This window comes from Ornithorhynchus anatinus, chromosome 5 (assembly GCF_004115215.2).
Source record: "Ornithorhynchus anatinus isolate Pmale09 chromosome 5, mOrnAna1.pri.v4, whole genome shotgun sequence".
In the NCBI taxonomy this organism is placed as follows: Eukaryota; Metazoa; Chordata; class Mammalia; order Monotremata; family Ornithorhynchidae; genus Ornithorhynchus; species Ornithorhynchus anatinus.
The window spans coordinates 13,385,054-13,397,160 of record NC_041732.1 but is presented as its reverse complement, the minus strand read 5'-3'; the positions used below and the strand labels follow the sequence as shown (position 1 = coordinate 13,397,160).

General features: G+C 56.2%; 1 protein-coding gene across 1 annotated transcript in view; it reads right to left on the bottom strand.

Annotated features, from left to right (window-relative positions):
• SIN3A (SIN3 transcription regulator family member A) overlaps positions 1-8,781 on the bottom strand; it is a 60,585-nt gene extending 51,804 nt beyond the window's left edge. The window contains exon 1 of the mRNA XM_029065512.2: positions 8,684-8,781. The gene's annotated coding sequence lies outside the window, so the exon portion shown is untranslated. The remainder of the gene's footprint in view (positions 1-8,683) is intronic.
• Positions 8,782-12,107: the final 3,326 nt, after the last annotated feature.

Here is a 12,107-nt window from a genome sequence, read left to right as displayed (position 1 = left end):
TGGCCAGAAATGGATCAACCTTGCCTGCCCCTTTCTAAAGCCCCCCGCGTGGTGCCGAGCAGACTCAGTTCGGACAGAACCGGAGGCTTCATTGCGCGTTCTAGGTGGACCGCGACGACAGAATCGGCGTCCGATCCCGCGACACCCCGCGATCCGGATGCAGCGACACGTGGTGCCAGGAAGAACGGTCCCAAGCAGCCAAGGTTCCCTGGACGCAAGGGTCCACAATAAGGCAACTCCCGCATCACAGGACAGGGGATACTGGATTTCCCCCTTATGGAACTGGGGTACAAGAGCAACCTTAAGGAGAGGAAACAAAAAAAACAACACACACACCCCAAAACCAACACACACAATACACTCTGCCGGCCAGCGGCAAAAGGAGAGCTTTTCTTTCTGATTCCCTTTTTGAAAATTCAGGTGTAGCGTTACATACCAAGGACACAGAACGCTGACACTTGAACTTCCTTGCTCTCATCTAGTCCCGTTACGATTTAAACCCTTTAGAGCAAAGACGAGACCAATGTTATAGTCGACCCGCCGATACAAGCTATGGTCTGAAGTGGGACCCAACCCAGGGGTGCTGAGGAATCTGTTAATATCTTCACGTGGGAACCTGAGGTATCATCTCCTAGAATTCATCAGGCCTGAATGTATATCCCTGAGGCTGTAAACTCCTTGAGGGCAGGGAAGACATATACCAATGCTACTGAATTTGGATCCTCTCCCAAATGCTTAGATCGGTGCTCCGCACACATTCGGCATTCACTAAATACCACTGACCGGCAAACTGACTGCAGATGACGACTCTTCAGCGGGTCAGAGCCAAAGGGCAACCTCCAAACTGAGCAGCACAAATCAGCACTGAGAAAGGGGGAATAGTGGTATGAAGTTCAACTTTCCAGAAAGCAGCCGAGAAGAGCAGAAACAAGGGAGTGGGTGCCGATTTGGACTGTGGCTCAGTTTGGGACTGGGTCTCTCTTTCTCCTTCCTGTCAGGTCGCACTGCGATCAGACATTTCAGGTGATCCGTCGCAGGTACTACCAAAATGCCTGCGCTGTTAAAGGCTGCTCAAGGTTTTTGTGGAAAAACAACAGTGGCTGGGCCAAACCGGCAAACCATTGGATTTGTTGAGATTATCGTTCTTCAAGGGGGATTAAAAAAAAAAAAATGCTGTCAAGGGACAAAACTAAAGGGAAAATTCAAATCGACCCAGAGTCTGGAGAAGGTGGCTAAAGTGGGTGATGAACTTAGTCTCTGTCAGAAAGCTGAATGCTGAGAAGATAATCCTTCTAGACCCACATCCTGGCTTAAAAAAAAAAAAAGAACATAAAGGGGGCCAGCAAAGAAGACCGCTCTTCATACTAATGATGATAATAGTAATAATAATAGTAACAACAATAGCGTGATCTGTTAAGTGTTTACTATTTGCCAAGTGCTGGGATAGATTGAAGATAATCAGATCCCACAAGTCTAAGTAGGAGGGAGGCCGGGTACAGAATCTCCACCTTGCATCGGAAGGAACTGAGTGAGGCCCGGAGAAGTGAAGTGACTTGCCCAAGGGGACAGAGCAGGTGAGTGGCAGAGCCGGGACTGTCAATCAATGGTATTTATTGAGCACTTACTAGGTGCAGAGCACTTGGGTTCAAAACCCTGGGGAGTCCAGTGAGACAGAATGAGTGGACGCGATCCCGGCCCCTAACGAGCTTCCAGCCCACAGGGGATGAGAACCCAGGTCCTCTGGATCCCGGGCCCAGGCTCTAGGCCACGCTGCTCTTTTGGAAAAAAAGCAAAGGACATCAGCTAGGTGAAGGGGAAAGGTGAGAGGGAGAGTAGGAAAAGACCCCCGAAAATACTTCCCAACAAGTTAACGCAAGAGTCCAGCAAGCGTAGGTGGGTAAGGAATGATAATATTAAATGTTTGGGGGCAAATGGAGACTTTCAGGTTGATTTCAAGGGAACACGAGGCTAGGTTTTTAACAGTGAGTTTAAAGCTCCACTTCTCAGAACAATCTTCCAAGTGGAAAACCCATGTGGGGCTAAAATAGTACCAGAACTTTGAGATCATTCCTCTTGGGTTACATCAGCCTGACTTTAGAAAAGAAAAACATACTTTGGTCTGAGTTTTAATATTTAGAAACTTACTGCTGAGAAGCTCTTCCAGGTTCCCCCTCTCCCCTACCAACCACCGCCTTTGACATCGCACCAGGGCTAAACGTGCCCAGTCCTCAATAATAATAATAATAATGACGGTATTTGCTGAGCCCTTACTATGTGCCAAGCACTGTTTTAAGCGCTGAGGTAAATACAGGATTAATCAGGTTGTCCCACGTGCGGCTCCCAGTCTTCATCCCCATTTTACAGATGAGGTAACAGGCACAGAGAAGCGAAGTGACTGGCCCAAAGCCACACAGCTGATAAGCGGCGGAGCCGGCATTAGAACCCACGACCTCTGACTCCCAAGCTCGGGCTCCTTCCACTAAGCCACGCTACTTCTCAAGTAAGACCACCACCTCCCTCCCCGCACACACACCCCCTTGCCATTCAAGGCTGTGTGACCTTGGGTAAGTCACTCCACTTCTCTGGGCCTCAGTGACCTCATCTGTAATATGGGGATTGAGGCCATGAGCCCCGTGTGGGACAGGGACTGTGTCCAACCCGATCCGTCTATAATAATGTTGGTATTTGTTAAGCGCTTACTATGTGCAGAGCACTATTCTAAGTGCTGGGGTAGATACAGGGTCATCAGGTTGTCCCACATGAGGCTCACAGTTAATCCCCATTTTACAGATGTGAGGCACAGAGAAGTTAAGTGACTTGCCCCTAGTCACACAGCTGACAAGTGGCAGAGCCGGGAGTCGAACCCATGGCCTCTGACTCCGAAGCCCAGGCTCTTACCACTGAGCCACGCTGCTTCTCTGTTCCACCCCGGCGCTGAGTACGGTGTCTGACCCATAGTAAATGCTTACCAAATACCACAATAAATGATAACCATAAACTCTTTTATAATTCCAACTCTTCCGTGAAGTCATTCCCCGGTCAACTGGAATGTTGAGCAGTCCTCTAGCCCGGCTGCTATCATAAACTCCCAGTGGACCACGGTTTCTCTTTGTTTCTTTTCCTTGGCTTTGATCTCCCAAATCTCTTGTCTGTCCCTAGTTTTGTTTTTACATTCATTCCTCTGAGAGCAGGACCCGGGGCCCCGTTCCTCCTCCGTCAAACTCTCTGCCGGGTTTAGTAGGGCGCCTGCACCTTGCCCCTTCCTACCTCTCCTCCCTTCTCTCTTTCTACCGCCCACCCCGCACACTCCGCTCCTCTGCCGCCCACCTCCTCACCGTCCCTCGGTCTCGCCTATCCCGCCGTCGACCCCCGGGCCACGTCCTCCCGCGGTCCCGGAACGCCCTCCCTCCTCACCTCCGCCAAACTGATTCTCTTCCCCTCTTCAAAACCCTACTTAAAACTCACCTCCTCCAAGAGGCCTTCCCAGACTGAGCTCCCCTTCTCCCTCTACTCCCTCTACCGCCCCCCCTTCACCGCTCCGCAGCTTAACCCTCTTTTCCCCCCATCTCCCTCTGCTCCTCCCCCTCTCCCTTCCCATCCACTCAACACTGTACTCGTCTGCTCAACTGTATATATTTTCATTACCCTATTTATTTTGTTAATGAAATGTACATCGCCTCGATTCTATTTAGTTGCCATTGTTTTTACGAGATGTTCTTCCCCTTGACTCTATTTATTGTTATTGTTCTTGTCCGTCCGTCCCCCCCGATTAGACCGTAAGCCCGTCAAAGGGCAGGGACTGTCTCTATCTGTTGCTGATTTGTTCATTCCAAGCGCTTAGTACAGTGCTCTGCACATAGTAAGCACTCAATAAATACTATTGAATGAATGAATGGACACCCAATACGACCGGCTGTTGGCGAAACAGGCAGGCAGCCGGTGGAGGACACAGGCACTGAGGGCGGGCCCATAATGAAACCTCAGCCGGGCAGAGTCAGATTAATTTACGGGCCAGGTCCGTATTTTCTTTTCTGGGAGCCTCTGGTGCCTTCCAGAGCCGGAGGACAGGGACTGCAAACTGGACAGAACACCACTGGTGAGCCTCGGAAACTAGACCTCCCTCTTCATATGCCAATTTCAACACCACCTTCTAACTCCACTCCAAGATTCGAACATTCCGCAGGGGCCGTACGGAGGGGTCTTGGCATAGGTTTGCCCAAGGACACGATGACATCACCCCACCGGGCACGGAAAAGTAAAATAAATCAAAGATGAGCCCGCCCGTTCCGTAAGGGGACGTGAAGCGGCGTCTGATGCTTCCTTTTTACGCCTCGGTTTAAGGTCTTCGGGCAAACTACTTTGCTATTTACGGTCTCCGCGAAACACGGCGGGTGGGGAACCTGTCTGCCCGCTACCTTGCGCTGTCCTCTCCCAGTGCTCTTCACATAGTAAGCGTTCAATAAATACTACTCACGGAGAACACGGGCTACGTCAAAAATGAATCCATGACATTCATGGAGCGCTCGCCGCGTGCGGGACTCCGGACCAAGCACTTGGGAGAATGCCGAAGAGTTGGACCAGATGAGTCCTGCCCCGCCGACGGGCTGCGGGGTGGATCGCCCGGACCTTCTAAGAAGTTACGGGCGGACAGGGCCCCTGGTGCTGGTGTCGGCCTGGGAGCTAATCCCCCAAACACTTAACTCGGGGCTCTGCACGCAGCGAGCGAGCGATCGATACCGCCACCCCGCCCCCGGTGATTTGTCTGCTCTTAAAGAACCACGTTCGGCCGCATCCGATCTCTCCCCCCTCCCACCAACTCCTCGGGCACTGGATCAGCTCTGCACGCTGTCAGGAGTCGTCCTATCGCCACCCTCGTTCCGCCGCCGCCACCTCCGCTACAGGAGTCGGGGGACACACAAAATCGTCTTCGGGGATGGGGGGCCGGCAGGCCAGGCCTCCGCGGATCCGGAACCGCCCGCCTCTCCGGGGTTCGAGTCGCCGAGGCTATGAATGGGAGCGGGTGCTTGCAAAAGAGTGGCTGGACTTTCCCCCGCACGCCGACAACCCAGGGCCCTTCCCCTTGGCTCCGGTTCAGCTGCTGAGAAAAATCCAGGCTTCCTTTTTGGCGGCACCCAACCCTCCTCGCTCCCTCCCTCCCTCCCTCCCTCCCCCTCCGCTACTCCAATGACACACTGACTGGATGGAGGATGCTGGGTTTTAACCTGGGATGTACAGCGTCGGAACCCACAGCGGTACCGCTCCGCCCGGGCTGCGTTATCCATCACCCCGCCGGTCTCCGGCGCTCCGGCTCGACCCGGAGCCTCTCAAAGTCCCGGGCATTCAATCTCCTGGCCAACCGGGCCGTTTTATCTGTGTAATAAGGGGATGCAGCAAAATTCAGCATGCCCACGAGAGCGCCTCTCTTGTGCGTAACATTTAAATATCTTCCTGCCCGTAAGGTAAAGGGTCTCCAATTTCTTCCCTGCCCGCCCTCCGACCCCACCCAGGCCCCCCTCAGAGAAAGGTCCCCCTGGGCGTTCGCTGCGGTGGCCTTCCTCCGTACTGAGACGCTCTACGCTTTTCCACGGGGGATCGGATCCCTTTCAACGCAGCCGCTACTCTTCCGCCTGGGAAGACACATTACTTCTTCCTCAGCTGGAAGCACCCAAGGGGTGGATGTCACTACCCTCGAGGCATACTCCCCTCCCAAGTCCCCGCCGGCCAAAGCAGAGCCAGGGAACGCAGCCCAAGTCGGACTGAGTTCCCTAAGCGTCCCTGAGTCGGTGCCAGAAGCTATCTGCTTCCCTGCGGAATGAGCCCTTTTCAACAGACACCGGCTACCGGGAATTTTTTTTTCCTTTTTAAATGATATCCGCCCAGCGCTCACTAGGTGTCAAGCGCTGCTCAAAGCACCGGGGCAGACGCGCGCGGACCGGCCCGATGGACTCACAGTCCGCAGTGTGGGGAGGAGAGACGCCGCATCCCCATTTGACAGAGGAGGAGACTGAGGTCCAGAGAAGTTAAGCGACTTGCCCACGGCTCGCAGCAGCAGGCAAGTGGCGGTCGAAGCTGGGATGAAGAACCCAGGGACTTCAGGCCTGCGCCTTCCCTTTCTCCTAGGAACAAACAGCAGACGCCCTGGGCCATGCAGGGGCGGTGGAACGAACATTTGCGGGCCCTCGAAAAGCACTCAACAGTCTAAAGCTTGCATTTGTAAGCCACCTACTTTAACACAACTCATCTTTAAGCAAGGCACAAAGCAGGGAATCTGAAACGGACCTAAACCCAAACGGAGGAAGGCGACCCACATTACCGGGGTCACGAGGGGAGGAACTCCCAGATCTCAACTATTACCCTCTTTTTCCTTTCTGGGAAGCAACACGCCTTTCAGTCAACACGGAGACCTTTTAAACGTGCGAGAGAACGCCCTTTGGATAACAACATTATAACTCACATATAAACCAACTCACAAAAGCCAAAAACTTTTTTGGGGGGGAGGGGGGGGGGGTTCATAGGGAATTTAAAGTAAAGCTGCTATAGACGACCTTCGGCAATGATTTGGCATAGGGGAAAACTAATTTAAAGCCGATATAGACGACCTTCGCCAGTGATGTGGTGTAGGGGAAAGGAGTTTAAAGTTGATACAGACGACCTTCGGCAGTGATTCGGCCTAGGTGAGAAGAACTTAAGGAAGGCCTTCCGACACCTCGTTTTAAGAATAAATCGGATTTTTCACAGGCGAGGGCAAAAGGCGGCCCAAAGTTACGGCTTCTCTGCGACCTCCATTACAAGAAACCTGGGCTCCCCTCTGGCTCCTGATTGATCGGCAGGGACTGATGCCCCCCAACTCAGGCCCTGGATGCCGGTTTTTCCTCCTCCTGCCAGCCTCAGGGATGGAGAGGCCGGGCCGGGCAAGGCCAGGGCAGGATGGAGGGGCCAGGGCGGGACCGTCCCGTCCCGTCCCGTCCCGGGGTTAAAGTGTGGGTGGCCCCTGTCGGGTCTCCCAGGAGGGGCGGAAATGCACGGGGGCCTTTGGCGGAAAATCAGAATCCCCGGGGTTTGATCGGAGAGGGACGGGGGCAGGCGGCATTTTGCCCAGAAGCGATCTGCCTTTGCAGGGACAGAAAGGCTCTGTCTTGGGGGGGGGGGGGGGTCAGTGAGTCTGTATTTGCATGTATGTGCCTAGTGTGTGTGTGTGTCTGGAGTGCGCCTGTGAGTCTGTGCTCATTCATTCATTCAATAGTATTTATTGAGTGCTTACTATGTGCAGAGCACTCTACTAAGCGCCTGGAATGGACAATTCGGCAACAGATGGAGACAGTCCCTGCCCACTGACGGGCTTACAGTCTAATCGGGGGAGACGGACGGACAAAAACAACAGCAATAAAGAGAATGAAGGGGATGTACATCTCATTAACAAAATAAATGGGGTAATAAAAATATAGACAAATGAGCGGACGAGCACAGTGCTGAGGGGAGGGGAAGGGAGAGGAGCAGAGGGAAACGGGGGGAAAGGGGGCTTAGCTGAGGGGAGGTGAAGGGGGGGGCAGAGAGGCAGCAGAGGGAAAGGGGGAAGCTCAGTCTGGGAAGGCCTCCGAGTGTGTGCCTGTGTCTGTGTGTGTCAATGAGGGTGTGTGAGTGCGTGTGAGGGTGTGTCCGTGTGTGTGTGTACCTGTGTCTGTGAGTGTGTGTCCGTGTGTGAGTGAGTCTGTGTGTGTCGATGAGGGTGTGCGAGTGTGTCGATGAGCGTGCGCCTGTGAGTTTGTGTGGGTGTGTCTGAGAGTGTGAGTCTGTGTGTCGATGAGCGTGTGCCTGTGTGTTTGTGTGGGGGTGTCTAGGAGCGTGTGCCTGTGAGTCTGCGGGTGTGAGTGTGTGTGTGCCTATGAGTGTGTGCCCGTGTTTGGGCGGGAGTGTGCGTGTGTGCCTATGAGTGTGTGTGTGAGTCTGTGTGTCGACGAGTGTGTGTCTGTGAATTTGTGTTTGGGGGGGGCGGGTGTCTAGGAGCGTGTGCCTGTGTCTGTGAGTCTGTGGGTGTGAGTGTGTGTGCCTGTGAGTGTGTGCGCGTGTGTGTGTGTCGGTGAGTGGGTGCCTGGGAGTTGGCGTGGGGGTGCCTAGGAGTGTGTGCCCGTGAGGGTGTGTCTAGGAGTGTGTGCCTGGGAGTTTGTGGAGGAGCGGGAGCGGGATTCCGAGGCTCCTGCCGCCCCCCCCCCCCTCCCCCGGGGTGGAGCGTCAGGCTCCGGCGGAGGGAGGCGGGGGGGAGGGGGGGGGTCCCGGTGCCCGCCCCCTCGCACGGGCACAAATCAAGGCGGCCGCGACGCCCCGCAGGACCCGCCGAGGAGGAGCAGCAGCAGGAGGAAGGTGAGGCCGGAAGGCCGGGGGGCTCCTCCGCGGCCCGGCCCGGCCCCGCCCCGCCCCCGCAGCGCAGCGCAGCGCACCGCACCGCGCAGCACCGCCCGCCCGCACCGGACGCCCGCCCCTCCCCCCGCCCCGCCCCCGCGCGCGCGCACACGCCCCCTCCCCCCCGCGCGCGCGCCCCACCCCCCCCCCCCCCGGCCCGCCCGCCGCTCTACGGGCCACCGGAGGGGACAATCCGCGGCGGCGGCGGCGGCGTTGGCGGCCTCGGGCCCCCGCCCCCCCCCCCCGACGGAGGCGGCAGGGGGAGGGGCGGCCCGCCGGCGCTCACCTCCGACTGGCTTCCCGCGGCGGGGTCCGGGGAGGGAGGAGACAGACCACCGCAGGGGAAACTCCGGGGGAAGATGGAGAAACCGTCTCCGCCGCCGCCGCCGCCGCTTCTCTGTTACCCGGGAAATCCCGCCCACTCCCCTCGCCCGCCCCTCCCGGCAGGGGGAGGACCGGCCGCGCCGCCCCATTGGCCGCCCCGCCCGTCCGTCGGCGCGCCGTCCAATGGGCGGCCTCCGCCCGGCCGAGGGCCCGCCCCCTCCCCTCCACGCCCCCTCGGCGGGCAGGGGCGCGCCCATTGGCGGAGCCGCCTTAACGCCCGCCCCCCCTTCCGCCGCCGCCCCATTGGCCGGAGCCGAGCGGCTCCCCGCGCCCCATTGGCGGACGCCCCGCGGCCCGCCCCGCGAGCCCTTCGCCCATTGGAGGAGCCGGCCGGGCCCCGCCCCCCTCCGGCCGCCGCACTGGGGAGACCCCGCCCCCTCCGGCTCGACCTCGGGAAGGTAGACGGCGGGGGGGGGCGCGGGGGGGGGCGGGAGGGGAAATGTCCGTGAATGAGGCCGGCCCCGCCCCCTCCCGCCCCTTCGGCCCTCCGATTGGCTGGCGCTCGGCGGGGCGGGGCGCTGATTGGACGGCCGCTCCGCCCGGGGCGGGGAGGGCGCCACCTTCCGGACGCTCGGCGCCCTCCCCCCCCCGCCCGGACCCCTTTTGTGGAATGTTTACACTGAGAGCCTCGACCCGGGACCGTTCTCAGGAGCGGCCGGGACGGAGGGCGCCGACACCGGGGGACCCCCCCCACCCCTCCACAAAATAAAATGTACAAGAGAGAGAGTGCAGGAGATTCCCCCTTCCCTGCAAAAAAATTTTTAAAAAATGAGAGCAGGAGCTCCTCTTCCCCTCCCCCCCAAAAATTTTTTTAAAAAAGAGCAGGAGCTCCCTCTTTCCTTAAAAAAAAAAAAAAGAGAGCAGGAGCTCCTCTTCCCTTCCACCAAAATTTTTTTTTTAAAAAAAAGAGCAGGAGCTCCCCCTTTCCTTAAAACAAAAATGAGAGCAGGAGCTCCTCTTCCCCTCCCCAAAAAAAATTCAAAAAAAAAAAAAAACCAGCAGGAGCTCCCCCTCCCCTTCAAAAAAAATGAGAGCAGGAGCTCCTCTTCCCCTCCCCCCAAAAAATTAAAAAAAGAGAGCAGGAGCTCCCCTTCCCCAAAAATATTTTTTAAAAAAGAGAGGAAGCGCCCCTTCCCCCAAAATATTTTTTTTTAAAAAAAGAGAGCAGGAGCTCCCCTTCCCCCCCAAAAAATGAGAGAGCAGGAGCTCCCCCTCCCCAAAATAATTTTTTTAAAAAGAGAGCAGGAGCTCCCCTTCCCTCCAAGAAATTAAAAAGAGAGAGCAGGAGCTCCCCTTCTCCAAAAAAAAAAATTTAAAAAAGAGCAGGACCTCCCCCATTCTCCCCCAGAAAAATAAAAGAGCGAGTAGGAGCTCCCTTTCCCCCCAAAAAATTTAAAAGAGAGAGAGCAGGAGCTCCCCTTCCCCCCAAAAAAAATTTAAAAGAGAGCAGGAGCTCCCCTTCCCCCCAAAAAAATTAAAAAAGAGAGAGCAGAAGCTCCCCTTCCCCCCCAAAAAATTAAAAAAGAGAGAGCAGGAGCTCCCCTTCCCCCAAAAAAATTAAAAAAGAGAGAGCAGGAGCTCCCCTTCCCCCCCAAAAATTTAAAAAAGAGAGAGCAGGAGCTCCCCTTCCCCCCCAAAAATGAAAGAGAGCAGGAGCTCCCCCTTCCCCCCCAAAAAAAACTTAAAAAGATAAAAAAGAGAGCAGGAGGTCCCCGTGCCTCCCTTCCAAAAACTACAGCAAAGTGAGAGCAGGAGGCTCCCGTGCCCTCCGCCTCTCGCTGCTCCTGCTCGTCCTGCTCCTCCTCTTGCTGCTCGTCCTGCTCCTGCTCCTCCTCCTCCCCCCCGCCCCCCCTCGCAAACGCAGCCCACCGTGCGCGACGCACTGGGCCGAACCTAAGGCGCCACACCAAAGTGCGGCCCCTTCCCCGCCCCGCGCACCACTCGCACCCACCGCCCCGAGGGAGGCCGGGCGGGCCGCTCTGCTTTAAAAAGAGACGCCAAAGGGGGGGGGGAGAAAAATCGATCGCAGATCCAACTGTTTCAAATAATATTTAGGAGACCCCCCCCGCCCCCCCCCCATCGATCAGCCTCATGGAAACAAAAAAGCAAGGCCGCTGCAAAGCCAAGATTGCGGCCACTTTGGGGAGCCGCCTCCTCCTAGAAGCAAAAATCCCAGAGGAGGAAGGCGCGGTCCGGACCAACTACTCGAGAGACGCCCCCCCCCCCCCCAAAAAAAGAAAAAGTTGAGGAGCCGATTTATGTCTACTGTTTTTGTCCCTCTCTCCCCCCGATTAGACTGTGAGCCCGGTCCCCGTGACCGTCTCTCTCTGTTGCCCAACTGTCCATCCCAAGCGCTTAGTCCAGTGCTCTGCACGTAGTAAGCGCTCCACAAATACTATTGAATGAACAATCCGGGAGGCGCCTCTCCATCGGAGAAGGAGCGGGGCTCGGGGGGAAGAGCCCGGGGTGGGGGAGGCGGAGGTCGTGGGTTCGAATGCCGCCTCTCCGCCTTTCATTCATTCGATAGTACTTGTTGAGCGCTTGCTCTGTGCAGAGCACTGTGCTAAGCGCTCGGAATGGACAAATCGGTAACAGATAGAGCCGGTCCCTGCCCTGTGACGGGCTCACAGTCTAATCGGGGGAGAACAAGGGCACCGGCTGGGTGGCTTGGGGCCGGTCGCTGCACTTCTCTGGGCCTCTGTGACCCCATCTGGAAAATGGGGATTAAAACTGTGAGCCCCCATAGGGGACAACCTGTATCTCCCCCAGTGCTTAGAACAGTGCTCTGCACAGAGTAAGCACTTAAATACCAATATTATTATTATTAATCCCACCTCTGCCACTTGCCAGCTGGGTGACTTGGGGCCAGTCACTTCACTGGGCCTCAGTTCCCTCATCTGTAAAATGGGGATGAAGCCTGTGAGCCTCCCGTGGGACAACCTGATGACCCTGTATCTCCCCCAGTGCTTAGGACAGTGCTCGGCACAGAGTAAGTGCTTAACAAAGACCAACATTATTTTTATTATTCTCTGTGCCTCAGTTACCTCATCTGTAAAAATGGGGATTAAAAAAATGTGAGCCCCACAGGGGACCATCGGATTGCCCTGTATCTCCCCCAGCGTTTAGAACAGTGCTCAGCACGTAGTAAGCGCTTAACGAAGACCACAATTATTATTTCCTCCGGCCAACCCCCTGCCACCTGCCCTGGGCCTGTCAGCAGTCCAGCACACGTTCCTTTTCGTTTATCCATTCCTAAACGTACTTATTGAGCGCTCACTGTGTGCCGAGCACTGTAGTAGAGCAGCTTCGTGTCAACAACGCAGGCT